General features: G+C 41.3%; 1 protein-coding gene across 1 annotated transcript in view; it reads left to right on the top strand.

The window, feature by feature from the left end:
- The window catches only part of TENM2 (teneurin transmembrane protein 2), a 1,190,981-nt gene that overhangs the window by 457,463 nt on the left and 715,600 nt on the right, over positions 1-17,918 (top strand). Inside the window, exon 5 of the mRNA XM_087760050.1 lies at positions 1,666-1,716. The gene's annotated coding sequence lies outside the window, so the exon portion shown is untranslated. The remainder of the gene's footprint in view (positions 1-1,665; positions 1,717-17,918) is intronic.

Below are 17,918 nucleotides of genomic sequence, written 5' to 3'. Positions count from 1 at the left end.
TAAACAAGATACTGTCTCCATTTGAAAGACATTCAGCTTCAAAACAAAATGGATGATAGAGGCCTGCCTGCTTTTCCTTTTTTCCCCCCCTTTTTTTTCTTTTTTTTTTTCCTTTTTTTTTAACTATGACAAAATTTCTTGTGGTTTCTTCTTTATCCACTCCCAATGCACTTTAACATTTTAATTTCTTTAAGGCTCCTAAAAATACTGAATTGCGCAACATTCAGACTTTTTAGCTGAATACAGTGAGCAGAATTCTCTCCTTGAACATATAACTGAATGTATACTGCTAAAACAGTAGCACTCAGGTGAGTGTAATAGCCAAAAATGACTTGTGCCGTTACAGTTCATAAAGTCTTGGTCATCTTGTGAGGAAACCTTCATCATGAATTTAATACAGTGGAATCTAAGCTATTTAACGTGACCAGTCCCGTAAATGCACTTTAACAAAGCATCTGCTTCTTTAACTGTCTTACAACCTGCGTCAGAATTGAATAGCCACACTCAGGTGTGTTCAGTTTCTGCTTAGTATTTTCACTCAATATATTTGAACATGGTTTTATATACATAGTAAATAAACTGTTTATCATTTATATTCCTTTTGAAGGTTTTTTTTTACAATTTGAAACTCATTCTTAAGTATATCGAGGAAGAAAACTTACATAATATGAACACAGTTACTTCAATTACATATGCTATTGTCATCTACTTGCATGCAAGTTAATTTGCAAGAGTGGTTAAACCGATAATTGAACTTTTTTAAACAGATGTACATATGCTGTGTGTATGTCATAAAAAAATGAAAGTCCTCATTCCAGTTCTTGGAGAATGGAATGTGTAAATCTGTCTGATTCAGATGGCCCAATTTTTCACAAGCAAAGATTCATCAGAAACCTCATGAAATCCTTAAGTTCCTCTGTAAAATGTCACAAATGAAGTTTCTTATTGTAGGAATTACTGATCCAAATCAGAATCTCAGATATTTATCCTTAACAAAAGGACACTAAAAAAATCAGGTTATTAAAATATTGTGACTTTGGGGGGGAGAGGGTGACTATGAGGAAAAGCAGAAAAACTGTCCACTGCCTCCATATTTAGTTTACAGACTCTCTTTTTTAAGATGACGTATCCTCCTCTGTTAAGAAAAAAGATAATTTGTCCAAAAAATGCAGGAAAGAAAGCAAACAGTCAAAAACCCCAGCTATTATTGTATGGGTAGCTAGAGAGAAGGGATCAAATTCCTAGGAGTTCCAGAATTTTTATTAAATCTGCTAATGTCTTCTCTGTTTAGATCCATATAAAATAAACAACACATCAAATTCAGTATATATATGTAATTGGTGATCTGATAAAAACTGTAGTCCTTATGCCAAATTTATACGCATTATTCCCCCTTTTATAATTATACTGATATTCTCCATTGTGAGGGAAACACAATAGCAACTCTCATATTATTAAAAAAAACCCTATCAAATTTGTAGAACAATTATTCACTGTAGTTGCCTGTAATCTTCCAGAATATTTTTCCATTGTGTGTAGATACTTTCTTACAAGTACATTAATAAAGAATAAATCTAAACAAGATAAGAGAAAATTGGAAGCCTTCTCAATATGTTTTCTTCCCCACAGCAGGAATTACAAAATAATTTTGTTTCTTTTTTCCAGTTCTTTGCTGTTGCCCAGCCAACACCTGAGGGATCACGAACAAACCTGGGAGTAAGTAATTAAAATTCAAAGCTTCAGCATTCAGATACTTTTTACACTTTCTTTTGCTTCCAACTAGCAAGGAATTTTCCAGACAAGCTTTTAATTAACAGGTGAGTTTAATTGCTATGTGAGTTTTCTGTAAATGGAAAGGATATCAGTGAGAAGTATGGGAGGACTCATTCATACTCACAGTTTAAGACCATTAGTTTATTTGCACATTGATGTTTTTGTTGAATCAATTTTCTTCAGTGAATAAATAAAACAGAAGATATAAATATTGCACAGAGCTGAGGAAAAGTTAACCAGAACGATGGCTAACTTTCGTAGCACCTCCTAACGTGAAACTCCACCTCAACTATGCCTGACAGAGATTAGCCTGCTGCATCTATTAAAAAATAAGTGATGGAAATTAATAGGCACCTTAAGCAATCTGTTGTGCTTAAGTAAACGCTATGTGATTTCATTAGGTTGGGACTAATTTCAGCTAACTTTGCCAACTAAAATACAGGTGTCAACTGGACTTGTATTCCCGTGAGCGGAGAGTCAGAAGAGTTGTTGAACCCGCCTTGCGATGGGAAGCCTCACCTTCTGTAGGTGGCTGAAAGCCTGGCTTCAAAATGCCTTAATTTAGACAACAGAAAGGAATTCCCTAATGTTTAACAGGAATCTTCCTCGCTGCCATTTAAGACTGTTGGGTTGTTTGGGGGGGTGGTATTTTTTGCTTACCAGGGGTATGGAATTGTAAGTGTGGGTTGGGGTTTTTTGGGCTTTTTAAATGGTTGATTTCTGAAAGCAGACAAAAATCTAGTGAAATCTGATCATGTATTTGTGGTTATGAAGTCAGCTACTTAAAGAGACTAAGCCGTGCTGTGAACTGGAGGTATTTTATGAGTTAGAGAAGCAACCAGCCAAAGAGTTTGTTGTTATTAAGGTAGTAGTAGGACAGCACACACGTTTGTTCATGGAAGATTTATTTCCTCCTCCATCATTACTGCTCTGGCTCCATACGCGGCTGGTGGCAGAGTTGGGGAGAAGACAGTAGTACAGGGCAGTTAATGTGCTCTTGACACCGAGTTCCATATTTTCATCTTGCTGCCACTCTTTTTGAGTATTTGCTGCTATATTTATTTGACTCGGTATACTTATGTGTATAAGCAAGTGATTTCTACCTTGAGCAAGAGTGACCTAATTGGGCATTTAATATAAAATTTTCTTGTAGTTGGATTGTGTAAGCTCCTACAAGAATATTTATAAGTTCTTGCGCTCATATGAAGATAGCCTAGCTTTTCTCTGAGAGTATTTGATCCGTCTTTGTGAAATACGATCTTTCAAGGAAGAAAAATGTGGAGATTATTGTTTAAAAAAAGTGTTTTTCAATGAGGTACATTTTTCGTAATAAACATTAAAATGACTCCAGCCTTTCAAATAATTTTTAGAATTTCCCACCTTATCAGCATTATGTAATTCCTTGCAGGTGGAACCAAGGATATGGTTAAATACGACATTCATTGCATTTGTAAGGAAAGACCAAGCAGTTTTCTGCTGCAGAAAATACCAGGTATACATTTTAGGAATGATGCCAAGGTATCTTTCCAAAGGTATGGGGGTCCCTTACAAACTTCATCCCCCCTTTCTACACAGGCACTGAAAACAAAGTCTTTACTGGGGGCTTTCTGATCTGACGGCAACAGGAGACAACTTTTCCCTGTGTCTGTTAATCAGCGGAGGGCAAGGTCTCATATACAGCCCACTTAGCCTCCCCTGGTATCACCTTGTGCTGGCTGGACCGTAGACTTTGTGTTGATGGCACTTGGCATACTGGAGCCTCGCTGGTTATCTTTGACAGTGCGGCAGGGGTTTTTGTTTCTTTTAGGCTTTTTTTAGCGTACAGTTGTATCTATGGATTACTTGGCGTAAGCAAAGGTGACAATTATGTTAATTTCCATTTAAGACCTCTGAAACGCCTTTCCGTCTTGATGGCTTTCTGTTGTTTGGTATCAGTTACATCTATTTTTTTTCCTGTTCAACATGTGTAGCACGCTGCTCAGACAGATCCTTTAAAAAAAAACAAAAGGCAAAGTGGGAGGAAAATGGCTGTGCAATGTAATACACTGATGCTACTTAACTCCATTTCTCAACATATGAAAACCTGCCTGCTTCATGAAAAAACCAACTCATTTAATTAGGCCCTCATTTCCATGAATCCCATAGTCCAAATGTATCCTCTTATCAAACGGGCTTGCCTTTATAACCTTGCAATCCATCATGGCCATCTTAGAGGAAGGGAAGTTATAGCTAGAGAAGCATTTTGTTCTCCAGTTCCTAGTGCCTACTAAAACAACTTCCATCTTCTTCGTTTGCTACGTGTATTTATTTCTTTAGAATTAAACATGAGCAATGATCCCTACAACAAAGCTGTACATGTATAATTAGTGTTCTATTCGCGTACATAAACTTAAAAATTTGAGGTTCAGAGAGGAACTTGACAACTCAACTCCCCAGCTAATTACCAAAACGCCTGTCTCCATGCACTGACCAGCTAGGGAACATGCCTTTCTTCTTCTAAAACAGATGGTGCTTTCAGCGTACTGTAAGGTCACCAAATTCAAGCTGTTACAAACCAAAAACCAATTCCAAAGTTTTGCAGCTCTCGCAGAGATGGCTTTGCCGAGCTGCCCACTCCGTTACAATGCGGAGGAGCCGGTGTACTAGGCACACCGGTGGCAGAATGTCACCGAGCGTCCGCGAGGCTGATCTAAGTCACGCTTTGGGACTGATCCAAGGATCAGAGAGTAAAGGCTTAAAGCCACCTTCAGCTTCCCAGGAGCTGAATTGGGCATCATAATGCTAACCCAAAGAGCTGGCTCAAAGCTTTATGAGATTGTAGAATATGTGAAAGCAAGCTGCGAAGACTTAATCCAGATAATATCACAGTGGTATAACGATGGGCTGGGGCAGCAACTGGGAGATTTGGCAGGGGCTGTGTCGCAAAATGGCCAGCATTTCCTTCTTCAGGGTTATTATTTCTTTGTTAAAATAAAAGATAGGTTGTTAAAACAAATATTTTCAAAGTATTTCACCGTATACTGAACAGTGAGCACTGCTGTACACTGAGAAACAAATTAATGAATCAAACATTGCAGCACTATCCACAGGGGCTCGTTTAAAAGCAAATGCATGACAGAGCTGGAAACCAGCTTAAATGCAAATGAGCCAATGTGATGAAATCTGTGATGTTTGATTCATTAATTTGTCTCTCATCGTACAGCAGTGATCATTGTTTAGTGTGTGCTACTAATGAAAGACCCTTAAAGACAAGGATTTCCAACTTTCTGGATGAGCTTTGCTTTAACAGAGAAGTTCTGTCACAAAACCTTTTATGATCATGTGAGATTCTTGCAGCATCTGTACTAATTAGTTTCATAAAAAGTAATATTTAATATATATTTTAGTTTTCTTACGATGCAGGCTAGCAGATGGAAAGAAGGAGAGCCAGCATCATAAGATCTGCTAGCTTTCCAAAGGCCACCAGCAGCTGATATGTTATAGTTAAAAGGAGAAGAATACTGGAAAAATTAAAATCTTGGCTATGGGATGAAATAGAAAAGCCACCACCCCCGCCCCCCCGCAATCTTCAGACACAGTTACTTTCCAGAAGATTTTAGTCCACTGTAAAAAACATGATTGAATGCCCAGAAGGGGTGGGGGGACGGTCAACTTTATTGTTTACCCTTTATAGAAGTTAAACTATTAAAGGTCAGTTTTGATAGATATTCTGGTGATGTATATTCGATCTTGTATAGCAGTGGCATCAGCCTCTATTTGTCAGCTCCTTAACTCTCAGCCTGTAGTTGTTTCTGATATATATATATATATATATATATATATATATATATATATATATATATACACAGTTGAGCCTATGGTGTTTCTGTTCTCAGTCGTTCATGTGCCTATAAGATTGGGGAAGATGGGACAGAAAAGGATTATCAGATGAAATGGCCGCTGTAAAGCATATCGTAACGTGTAGCAATCTGGGCTCCAGTGACAGAGAAAATTCTACCTGAGTCGGTCTCAGCATTTGCAGCCAAAAATACAGAAATTTGTATAGCTTTGCTTTTGTTAGGATTCATCACTATGATGATGGCTTTGATTAGTAAGGATCTCCACATTTTTGAGAGATGGGTGGCACTAGCCTCACAGTGTACCAGAAAAAAAAGAGAGAGAGAAGTCTTTTGTAGCTTATCAGCAGCACATAATAAAAAAATTGGCTCGGGTAGGATTCACATTTTTTTAGGTTCTTGTTCCAAATCCAAACAACATGCACTAGGCCAATCTGTCTATTTATTTCCATTCTGTATTTACAATGGGATGACATTTAGGCAAGTACAGTGCTAAGTGCCTTGCAGGTACCTCTAGGTATTGACATCTACAAATAATCACAAAGCAGGTACACTCTTGATTCAAACATACCAATTTTTATCATGTCACCATAGAAATGTGATTTATTTACCAGATTCTGAAGCCATTTTTTCTGGTAGGACAGTTTCTGTTCTCTTGGCTTTTTCTGAGGCTGCAAACTAAGATGTCAAATATTGTCTGCTACAAAACAGCTAGGTCTTGAGGGCAACTAGAGAAGGTTGTAATGTCGTTAGTAATGACACAGAGAGGATCTTTGCTGTGGAAATGACTGTCTAAAATCAAATCGTAGAAAATCTGGCCCTGCTGTAAACAGAATTTGGTTTTCATGGCATACTATATACTGAACCAAAACAATACACACTTTTTCATTGGCTACCAAAATCACCTGAAAAAGGGGATTGAAATAGGTGTTTAGAAGTGTATGAATCACGATCAGGATTTTGTCAGTGAAAAGTTTCTGGAGTCTGCTGTCCTTAGATGTTCTTAGATCTGGTGTAAGCTGTCAGGATGAAATTTTGAAACGCGAACCAACCAAAGAAAAGAAACCCACGTGCAAAGACATTAGAAAGTAAATTGCACGAAAATGTCATTTCTGTTTTCATCTAGCGTTGAACATGTGTTAGACTGCAATTTTTTGCTTAAATCTCTTTTTCTATGCATAGTTTTCTGTGTGGTAGCCACTTAGTTTTCAGCTTCCCCAGCACCATTTAAACTCCATTTCTGCCTACCATCCTATCTTGCTGTAGATTAATGGTGTTATAGATCTTCTCTGGATTAAAAATTATTTTGAAATTTCTAGGAAGAAAATAGCTAATTTTTTAGTCCACTAGTTCTGTTCTGCTAAAGCCAGTGGCAAAAATCCTCCCTGTGTCAATGGTTCAGAACCAAGACCAAAGAATGCTGCAGTATATTTTGCATAAGGCCATAGCTTTACTTGCCTGTTTTCCTTTAATCCAGTTAAAAATAATTTTTGTGGGTATTTTTGACTTTAGCAAACGAGTCTTTCTCGTAATAGCAGCAGCATCTACCCTAGAACTGGTATGACATTTAATTACCTATTCTGTGTCCCTCTTTTGAATGCGTTGTCTCCTATTCTCTGTGATTAGAAATACAATATCGAGTGGGCTTTCCACCCAGGGCACAGTGATGTGTGCGGCTTCCTTCTGAAAAGGCAGTAGTGCGTTCTGTGGGTAGGCATGGGAGCAGCGTGATAAAGAGCTGGGCCAGGTAGCTGTCGTGCCTCCCAGCCGAGAAGCAAACGGCGGGTGTGCTGCCAGAGGTGGGTGGCGGGGCGAGGCGCGGGATGGCGGGCTGAAGGGGCGGGCGCAGGAGAGGAGCTGCGGCGCTGACTGAAGGCAGCCGACTGCTGCGCCGTTGAAATATTTATTCTCTTTAATCGCTAAACTGGTTCCACAGTGTCGGCACCAAAGGGTTAACAGAGTAATACCAGGGAGATAGATTAAGCTGATCTTGTGCTTAGTATGATTTTTGTGGTCTCTCTTCTTTTGTATTTTTTATATTATTCATTTCTGTCTATTAGATCTTTTCTAGTCTTTGAAGTCCTACCTAGCACGCTGGGGTTTTTTCTTCAAAAACAATTTTTGCTTATCTTGAGATTCCCAGCTTTGTTGTGGCTCTTATGTTGATGAAGCATTTTCTCATGGTTGTGTTTATTTCCATTCACAAACCATTGTGGATCTATTGCTTCGCTCCTGAACGTCGGTCCGTTTCTTAGCAGCCTCTTTTCACCATCTCTTTTACCATGTCCGATCCTTTACATCAGTCTTTCGGATGGTTTAATTCCTCAATTCTTCAACTGATGGTATCAGACCTGTTTATGTTACTAGGCACAGCAACGAGTTATAACTTGTATGCGCCGTTCTGCTTCATGCACATGTTTATTAGTAAGCTAGTAATGTTGTAAGAAGTTGCACTAGCCATTGCCTGATGTAGTGTACAAAAATTACAGTATAGTAATTCAAAAATGTGTTATCTCAAAAGAAGGTTGTGCTTATGAACTTTTACTCTATTCAAGCTACAGCAGGTGGTTTTAGCTAGTTAAAGAAAACTTTAAAAACTTTCTTTTTTAGGTTATTTTAAGATACCATAGAAGCTTTACAAATCAAAAGGTGTTGTTGCTAAACAACGGAGCTAAATACTTCACAAGCCACTAGAGATTTTATTTCAGCATTTTCCAGAGTGTTTCCATTGAAAAACAAAATGTTACGCCTTTCTCTTTGCTCGCATTCTATTTTAATGTTATGTAAAGTAGCTTTCAAAAGTGACAGTCACTGCTCCTAGTCCACAGTCTATAAGCAAGAACGTTTTTAGTTTTTCCCTTAAGTGTTTAGGAAATAGCTTTGTAGTTTAAGTCTAGGCATGAGAAAACAAAGAAACCGGAGATAACAGAAGAGATTAAAAATCAATTAAAAAGTTGCAGTTGCTTAAAACTACGTCCAAGGTCACCGCCCCTTATGTTTAAGATTTTGCAAGAGCCAGCGTTGGCATGGATGGAAGGCTGAGGCGTGGCCTGAAGAGTCCCCTGGATGCCGCACCTCGCCGCGGCCGCGGCCGGCCAGAGGAGCGCAGCGCAGAGCTTTCTGAGCCCCCTGGATGGGTGGCGGTGAGCACGAGGCCGGCGGGATGCTTGGCGGGGCGGCGGCTGCCGGTGTGCCGTGCTGTCGGAGTGCCGCTGGGCCCTGGCTGGTGTCAGAGAGGTTCTGTATCCAGGGCTGTTGCACAGAGGCCCGGATGGCAGAGCATTATATTAGTTTTATTCTTGTCAGCCTTTTTAAGGATTCTGCACTAGACAGACTGACCAGCCCATGACAGAAACGTTGACTGAGTAGATTGCTTGGAGTGTACATAAAACTGGAACAGTCTCTAATTTAAAAAGATTTTTTAATTGGACCTGAGCTGTGAAAGAAGATGATGCATAACATCTAAACCCTACTGACAAATTCTGCTGTCATGGCTGCTTCTCCATAGCCATAGCCATTCCTTGACATAAAGAAAAAATCCTCCCCCTGAGGACAGTCCAGCACTGGAGCAGGTTGGCCAGAGAGGTTGTGGAGTCTCCATCCTTGAGTTTTTCAAGTCTGGAACAACCCCTGTGTTGAGCTCAGGGTTGGGACAGGTGACTTCCCAAGGTCCCATCCAACCTCAGTTGTTGTCCTCTTCTCTGATTGTAAACCCCATACATTGACCATGCTGCCTTTTCCAGTAGTGAACGATTCAGAAATAATAATACTGCTTAACTCTCAGTTAGCACCTTTGCATGAATGAATCTCACAGTATCTCTAAAAAGAGATACAGGTGATTTGGGAGGTAGCGGGGACAGAGTGAGCTGAAGCAAGTTGTTAAGGTTACCCAGCCGGGCAGTTGTAGAGTTGGTGGTAGCCAGCAAACCTCCTGGTTTCCAGTGCTGCTCCCTTTACACATTGCCCACGCCCGCGTGATTGTAGAGATGCATGAGCTGGCTGAAGGCAGGTTCCCGAGCCACAGGGCAGCGTACTGGAGACCTAAGGGGAGAGCAGCTGCCGAAGCGTGGTCCTGTGTCCGTGTTCACACCACTGCTTCCCAGGGGGGCTGGTTAGTTTGGAGGCAGCATCAAGCTGACACAGGCAGACTGGTTCTGGTTCTGGGGCTGGGGCTGGCTGCCTTGGTCTGGGGTGACATGGGTCCACTGCACCATACTCCGTTGTGTGGCCTGGACTTCCCTGCTGCTTTTCTGTCAGAGGGGCAGTGTAGTTTTGTGTTCATATCATGCAGAGGTTATTAGAGATTTTTTTTATTACATTTTACAGAATGTTGTCTGAGAAAACATGGAAACCCCATCAGTATTAAAAAGAAAATCTCCCATCTGTCAGAGAAAGCACAGGAGCCAGTACTGGCCTCTGAACCAGTCAGCTGAGAAGCTTAAACAGCATAAAGAAAACACAAAGTGATGAAGTTTGTAAAAGTAGATGAGCTGTAGCACCCTATCGCGTTCTTCTTGATGCCTTCTGGGTATTTCAGGAGAGTGCACAGGAGCTACCCTGTGGCTGTTGCGGAGCCAAGTACGCGCTCACAGCGTGCGGGACGGTGTTAGGATGAGCTACGTTTGGTGCGTGGTGCTTCTTAAAGGCCGGTTCGACCCTTCGTGTAAGTTATATGCGTTATTAGCAATAGACATTGATCCCATGAAAGTAGCATGACATAAATAGATGAGTTCTGAAGACTCATTACCAGGATAAGTGAATATCATGTATTATGTTTTATCATGTATTCTTTTATTTCATTTTTAAGTACCGCAAAGCTGATTAATCAAAAAGCAGTAGTACTGTCCATTTTCCTCTTGTGTAAAATTTAATTTAATTCTTGTGAAGAATCTTTAAGAAATAACATCAGGAATTGCAGTAAATATTGAAAGACATTGTACAGAAAAGCCTCACAGACTTCCTAGTTAGTTAACTGGTCTTTCTTTAGATCTGAGTTTCCCCTCTTTGTGTTGTAAGACATACGACTAAACCAATTTGGGCTTTAATCCATAGAACATGCTGTCAACCTCGCCTGTCTGTTTTTGTGTCAGTGCTTACTTGACTATGACTACAGATGTGAAAAATTGAATAGTAATAAGTCTCTTGCTTATATTTGATATGTGATTTTTAGATGTTTTATGCTATTTCCATATATACATTTGCTGAGAACTAGTCTTTAAAATTACTTTTTACTTATCTTCATGACTCTAGACTTTGAAGTAATACTTCAATGACAGCTGAACTGAGACGTTTTAACAGTTTCTGAACAGGGTCTGAACAGACCTCTCGGTATTCTGTACCATGCTAAAGAACTCCTTCCCTCTTGAAAGTTTTATCATGTAGGAGGCTATTAAAGTTATGAGTTTAGGCTGAGGCATGAATAAATCCTGAGTCCTACTGATGATGTCATTATAGTGGTCAATAAAATACATAGAAGCAAACGCTTTTCATGCTACTAAGATCAGCTAACCAAATCAGGATACACGAGCAATTAACTCTTTAATTAAGATGAATGGATGACATTAGCCCTCCTTAAACCCTGCTCGTCAGCATTTACAAATAGAAAAAGATGGATGTCTCCTTCCCAAGAAATCTAGCTTTTATTTTTCATTCTTTGACAGCATCTCATTCTTTCCACTTTGTAAACAAATTCACTGATGAACACTGCCAACCGCAGAGATTTAAACAGCCCTGTTCAATCAGTGCTGTTTCTCGTTGCTCAGAGGTAATGTATATGAACTTAATTTATTTTCTAGGCAAGTTGCATTGAATCTATGTTTCTAATTAAGAAAAATAAAGGGCTTTTGATGCCCAAATATATAAGATCATATGAATTCAATCAGCATGATATGTTAGAGGCCACATAGTTAAGTATGATGAAACTCTTGCCTCTGATCTGGGTTATTAGTTGTGACAAAGGTGTGTGTAAATTGAAGGAATAAAGTCTCTCAGTTCTCTGTCCTTGCAGATCAGAATAATCTGTCTGGAAGCAGATAGATTATCTCTCCCTACATTTAATACACACGTTGCAGTATATTTTCAGAAACATTTGAATTTCCCAGTGATTGAGGTGTTATTGCCCTTTTGTAATCCTACAAAAGTGGATGTTTCCCACTAATAAAGTCAATTTATTGCTACTTTCTATTTTTAATGATATATGGTGCATATACAAATTCTGGAAAGGAGCAGTCTGTTTTCCTACTATATGTATTCAAATAGTACACCCCACATGTATAGGACACAGACTGGAATCAACATAACTGTTGAAAACAGGAATTTAGTATTGTTTTCACTAATAATTCTACATGCGAGGAATGTTTTGGGTACAGCTTTTATCTGTATTGATGTTACTGTTGATATTTTTTGTGAAGCAGAATTTTGCAAGACAATATTGGGATATTGCTATCTAGTTCTGTAACAAGTCCTTTGTTCAGAGTCAGAAATGCTGAACATTTATTTAAACCCAGCCTCTCTGAAGAATGGCAAGTCTGTATGATCTTTCCCACCATAGCTGCACCAACAACTGGGGAAAAAAAAGAAGTTCACTGCATCTGTTATGTTTCTGGTACAGCAGTATAGGGTTGCAGCAAAGAAACAGGAAAGTTCTTCTTTGAACACAGCCAGTTTGTTGCATAGTCATTGGTGTAATGGCAGTTAAGAATAATGACGTTTTCAGCTTTCATGTACAGTTACCCACGCATTAAAAGTAGTAGTCCAAACGTTTTTCTGAAATATCTTAGCTCTCTGTCCCGACCTAATGCATCTATATTCTGCTGCTGGTGTCAGGTACATGAAATTATTCAGATCATTTTCTTGTCCCTGTTGTGCAATGTTCTGTTAGCCACAAGCCCCATCCACAAGGTGATTCGTATGAGATACTTTGCCAAGAACGTTTTGGTTTCTTTTTATTAAAACAAAAAAAATTTACAAGGTGGAGGCATGTATATATAGGAACAAAGCAGAAAGTAGAAGAATTAAGACCATGGCTAAGATTAAATATATGATTACACACGATGTGTCTACACCAGGATGTGGAGAAGTTGACAGGAGTCAACATCCCGGTGGCGTTACACCAGAGGTGTAACAGAGGGGCTTGCTATTCAGGAGGGTCTTAATGGTTCAGATGAATCCAGAGAACTGGCTTTAGCTTTGCTTAGCTAGGTCCAGTGAAGGAGAATTTAAGTTTTGCCCCAATGTAAATAGCAGAAACAGAATGGCATGGTAGCAGACGAGTATTCTTGACTCCCTTCTCTAGGTTCAAAAACTATGGAGCCTTTTATGAAATCGCGTGGCTTTTTGATCTCTGTGACACGGTTACATGTAGTGAGGCTGGGTGGGCCTCGGGGGAAGGATAAGGCAAGGTGAGCAAGGGTGTCATTTGCTGTGTGGAAAAAGAAGTTCCCGTCTCTTTCAGGGTCACGATTTCCCCAGCAGTCTGCCCTGCAGCACAGCCTCTAACCTGCAGGGAGAGATCCCTCTTCTCCTGCACAGGCAAGTTCTGGCTCCAGTGTTTTTCCTGCTGTGTGGCTGCTGCCATGCAAGACTGGAACGTGGGGACGTAATCCCTACAAGCTATTTTTGTCATGCTGTACTCGTGGCAGAAGGCCTGGTGGCACCTGTGATATGTACGACATTGTTACTTGCAATAGCCGGCGCCTGAGGCGGTCGCCCAGCGTGTTAACCAGCGGTGCGGTCTTCAGTAAGGCATTCTCCTACACGATCAAAACATCCTCGCTTAGCAGTTTGTAGCTCTGTTCTCTTAAAGAAGGTGCAACAGCCTCCCTACCCGGGGAAAACTGTTGCCGAGAATGAAGTTGAAACGGTGTGGAGATCAGCTGAGGAGCTAGATGATGACAGGGAAGTAGCCATCTGTGTTTCAAGCAGATTTTTTGGCTTCCTGACAGAAAATTGAAATAATGCAGCTATTTGAACTGCCCCACAATTGCGTTACCCACAAGTCCAGTCAAGTAAGCTGTTCTTTCAAAAGCTTCAGATGATACAAATCTACATGTACAGCGAAAGATACAGGGACATAATTATAAAGGGCACAAGCCCAAACAACACAGATTTTATAAGTGAACTCTTGCAGCTATTAAAATGTTCTGGCTCCGTAACAGAGTACAAATCTGCAATTTTGCCAAAACCTAGATGCGAGGCCTCTGCGGAGGTGACGCTCTCACTCGTTACAACTTCGGGAGCAGTTCGGCATACGGGGTGCAGGCTGCCCGGCGCCCGTGCGCGGCTCTGTTGCAGCGGCGGGGTATGGTGGGGAAGGGCACCCGGGGGCTCTGGTCACCGTATGCGCTTCTCTGCGCTTCCTTTTGTCATGCCGTTGCAATACAGGCTACTGAAATTTCTCACAAACTTTAAAACAAGGAATGAAAACAATGTTTTATGAGTATTATTCACGCAGGTACTGAAGAAGGAATATAACAAAGTCAGACACGAGGTGGTTTGAAAGCATACAGCCATGCTGCAACCAGCAAGGCTGCTACGTGTAGTAAATCAGCACGTGCTGCTCTTCGTGTTGCTCCGGCCGGTGCTGCTGCCCGTACCCAAGGGAGCTAGTTTCAAGCTTAGCTTTGCATCGCTGTGTTACACTGCCGCCTACCCTCGGATGTACCCTGAGAGCTTGAGGCAAGGCCCGCAGACTTCAGCGCAAGTTGGATCGCTGGCTGCACAGGTACGGGAAAACATGACCCGAAAGCATTGCTAGCGGAGAGGTGAGGGGGCGAGGGCAGAGGGGCTACGCAGGCCGTGTCACCGCTGACGTTCACGAGGCCGGCGGCTGCGTGGGCATCTGCCTGCACAGCCGCGCCGCTGGCAGCTGAGCTGCGCCTTCGCAAACCTGAGGCGGGATCGGCGGGAGCCGCACGCCCATGCCTCAGCCCGTGGTGCGAGGCGGATTCCTGCGCTGCCTCCGCTCCACGCAGAGGGGCGGAGGGTTCCCTTTCCATGGTAAGGGGCCCCTCGCATGACCGTCGGCTCTTGGGAAAGCTTCATACCCCCTGCACAGAGTGGCTAATGGCAAGTCTTTTACTTCAGGCATTGTTTCTGGTGTGGCTGTAACTTTACGGCGTGCCGGTATGACAGCTTTTGATACTTCTAATCCTTGTTTATCATTAAACGTACCATCAAGTTGCCATGTTTTGATTATAATTTTAGTCATTTTGGTTTTAGAAGGCTTGAGAGGATTGCACTGGGATGTGAGGATGCTTTTAACCTCCAAGTCAGCCTCCTAGGGTGCCTCTTAACCTTCAAATTGCTTGTGTGTTTGCAGGGGTTATCCTTCTAGGTTGGTACATGTTCAGTACTGCTGAAATGATAGGCTGACCACTTGCCACGGAGCTGTGCTTATCTGCATTGATATATTAGCTTTATTACTGATAGCTCAGCTATAAATACCGGTGAAGACACAGGACGCCGGCTGGCACAGAGCACAGGCTGGCTCCCCCAGCTGCGGCGGGGAGCCCAGCTGTGGTGGCACAGCCGGCACTGCCGCCTGGTTGGGGAGACTGCCACCAGCTCGGGCGCCTCCGGCTGCTCCACTTGTGCCGCCCACTGGCAGCATCAACACGGGCAAAGGACTGATTTGGTAAAATAATTCTCTGTAGTTGTAACTTTGCTTTGAATATTAAGTGCCAGTCACTGCCTCTATTAAGGACCATACCTTCAAGATCAGTTTGAAACGTTAGGCCTCTATATCCATATAGGCATGTACCTAAAGGGATCAGATTGCTAAGTTCTAGGGGTCAGGCCTAGAATTAGGTGTCTAAATAAGAATTTAATTCTTTGCTGTCTCAACTTGAAGTCATTCTGCTCCTTTAAGTCTTAATAGGAAAACTTGTTGGAAATTTTATATGGAAACCTTCTTTAACAGAATATCATTGCTGACAATTAAAGATGGAGATGGGACTATCAAAGTCCAGGTAACTTAGGTAGTAAAACCTGTTTAGAAAAGAATGTAACTTATGCTTCTGGGCCTTAAGCAATTTTTGACAATTCTATTCCATTTTAAAGCAGGAATTAAAATGATTTTCATATATACCTAAGCATATGTTGATATATAGAGATGTAGATACAAAATTATTTTCAAATACATATATATATATATATATATATATCTCTGTAGTTCTGGGGGAAAGAAACTGAACTCTTCAAATTTTGCATCCAGCTGGTTGGGAAATCAGTGCTTATGAAAAGGCAGCACTCACCGCTTATATATTCGTAAAAAAGTAAAATAGTGCCTTTTTTGAAAAGATAAGAGGACGTAAAGATGGAAGACATGAAATAAATAAGAAGTCCATAGTGGAAACAGCAAATAATCAGAAAGAAAGTTGATTACTTCATTTTACAACTGACAGTTCACTGAAGTTTCTGTTTTAATATTATGTGCAAGCCAAACTGCCAGGTTTTATTTATCATCTGATATAACTCTAGCTCTAGTCCAAGATACTGGAAAACCTCTCTTGTAGAGTTTTACCTCTTTAACCTCAAATGAAAACTGGCATTCCATCTGGATAGTGTCCAATGTGTCACATTTTGGTAGTCATCAACCAGCTCGCCTTATAAATCAAGAGCACTGATTAAATAATCAAGATTTTTGAAATGCCTTGGGGGAGCTGTACGTTTTTTGCATTGGTGATTAGTATTCAGCGGTAATACTGAAATCTATTTGAGCTGCAGATATAAAACTGCATTTTGCATACTAGGCATAATCAGAGAGATTATATTCAGAAAGTGTGCTTCCCCTAAGACAGCAGAAGGTTATGACTTTTGCCATGGCTCCATTGTTAGTTTAAGTGAGCTTTGTCCTTGCTGTTGTACAGCCCTTCATTCACCAGAATAAAATCTTTTCTGCAGCCGTGTACTGGGAAAATGAAAACTCTAGGTAATAACTTTTATAGGGCAGCTGGTTAAATAAAGCTCTAGCCCCTGAATGGAAAGCAATTTTAATTAAAGATCTTCTCAGTTATTAAAACTTAGCTTATATTGTATCATTTCTTTTGTTGTTACAAGTAAGCATTTTGTCATTTAAATCATTCCCCCAAAACACATATTACTGGCAACAAGGGGGACTGCAGTTTACAAAAGAGACAATAGTTATTGGTTGCAAAAGAGATTGGTTAAGAATAAGTTGTTCATAACAAAAAATAGAAGCTAAGCCCCAAATTCAGTAATGAACTTAAAAGAAGTATAGTAACGTAAATCGAAAAATGCTTTCCTGAAAACCCGTGCTCAGATCGTGCAAAGCCTTGCAGGTTGCATCAGTTGTTTTTACCCCCCTGCTCCTTTCTAGTGTGGCAGTTCTGCGTCTCTGGGTGCCCCCTCGGATCTGAGCGCCGAGAGCAAACCCTGCACCGAAAGCAGCAGCAAAACCGAGAGCAAACCCTGCACCGAAGGCAGCAGCGGCTGAGTGCTCAGCCGCCCGGAGCCCGGGCGCTCGGGTGTAGCCCCCACGCTCCTGCTGCCAGCTACCGAGTTTTCCCGGGAAACACTGAGCAGCGGGAGACGCTCCCTCCTTGCAGACTCATCTTCCCAGCTCCCAGACTGACCAGTTTTAGCTGAATGAAAGTGTGTGGTGTTACCCTTTAGAGAGGCTGGAGAGAACGTCTGGAGAGCACTGCGTTTCCCCAGGTGTCAGACCACCGCTTTTGTTAGGATAGCATGCCCTGATGTTAAGCAATTATATTGAAATTACTCTTACCTCAAAAATTTAAAAAGTAAAAAAAAATCCTTGCAACTGTCAAAAGAATGTTTGAGCCTTGCCATACATCGATCCATGTATTTCCTATAACCTTGCAGTGTAATGTGTAATCATACTTAATACAGTCTGCATAAGTGGGCTTAATGCGTGCTCATCACTGGCCTGGAGGTGATTAGAGATGATGATGTATAATCATTTGGAAGGGGGAAAGGAATGATGATTTGGGGTTGATCTGTCCTGCTTCCCAGCTCTGTCCTTGGCGGGTACTCCGACAGCCTTCCGTATTCATTCACAGCCACTGGAAGGCAACCATAGTAGTACCCGTGCTCGTCCTGCCTGCCAACAAACCTCCAGACCTGAAAAAAGGTGGGTTTTTTTGTCTCACTGCATCAGTTAGCCTTAGAAAGGTAATAACTTTTCCTTCAGACTTTGCTTGTGCCCTTAGATTATCATGACTACAACGATCCCATTGCTTTTTCTGCTCTAAAGGAGGGCGCTCTGCCAGGAAATGGAGGGCCCGACTTCACCGTCTTTTTTGATGGGGACTTTCCGTCTCGTGTTTT

The sequence above is a fragment of the Nipponia nippon genome, unplaced genomic scaffold (genome assembly GCF_047370975.1).
Source record: "Nipponia nippon isolate SJK-2023a ecotype South Korea unplaced genomic scaffold, ASM4737097v1 scaffold_21, whole genome shotgun sequence".
NCBI classification, from domain to species: domain Eukaryota; kingdom Metazoa; phylum Chordata; class Aves; order Pelecaniformes; family Threskiornithidae; genus Nipponia; species Nipponia nippon.
The sequence above is the reverse complement of the archived record's forward strand: the minus strand, read 5'-3'. Positions and strand labels throughout refer to the sequence as shown.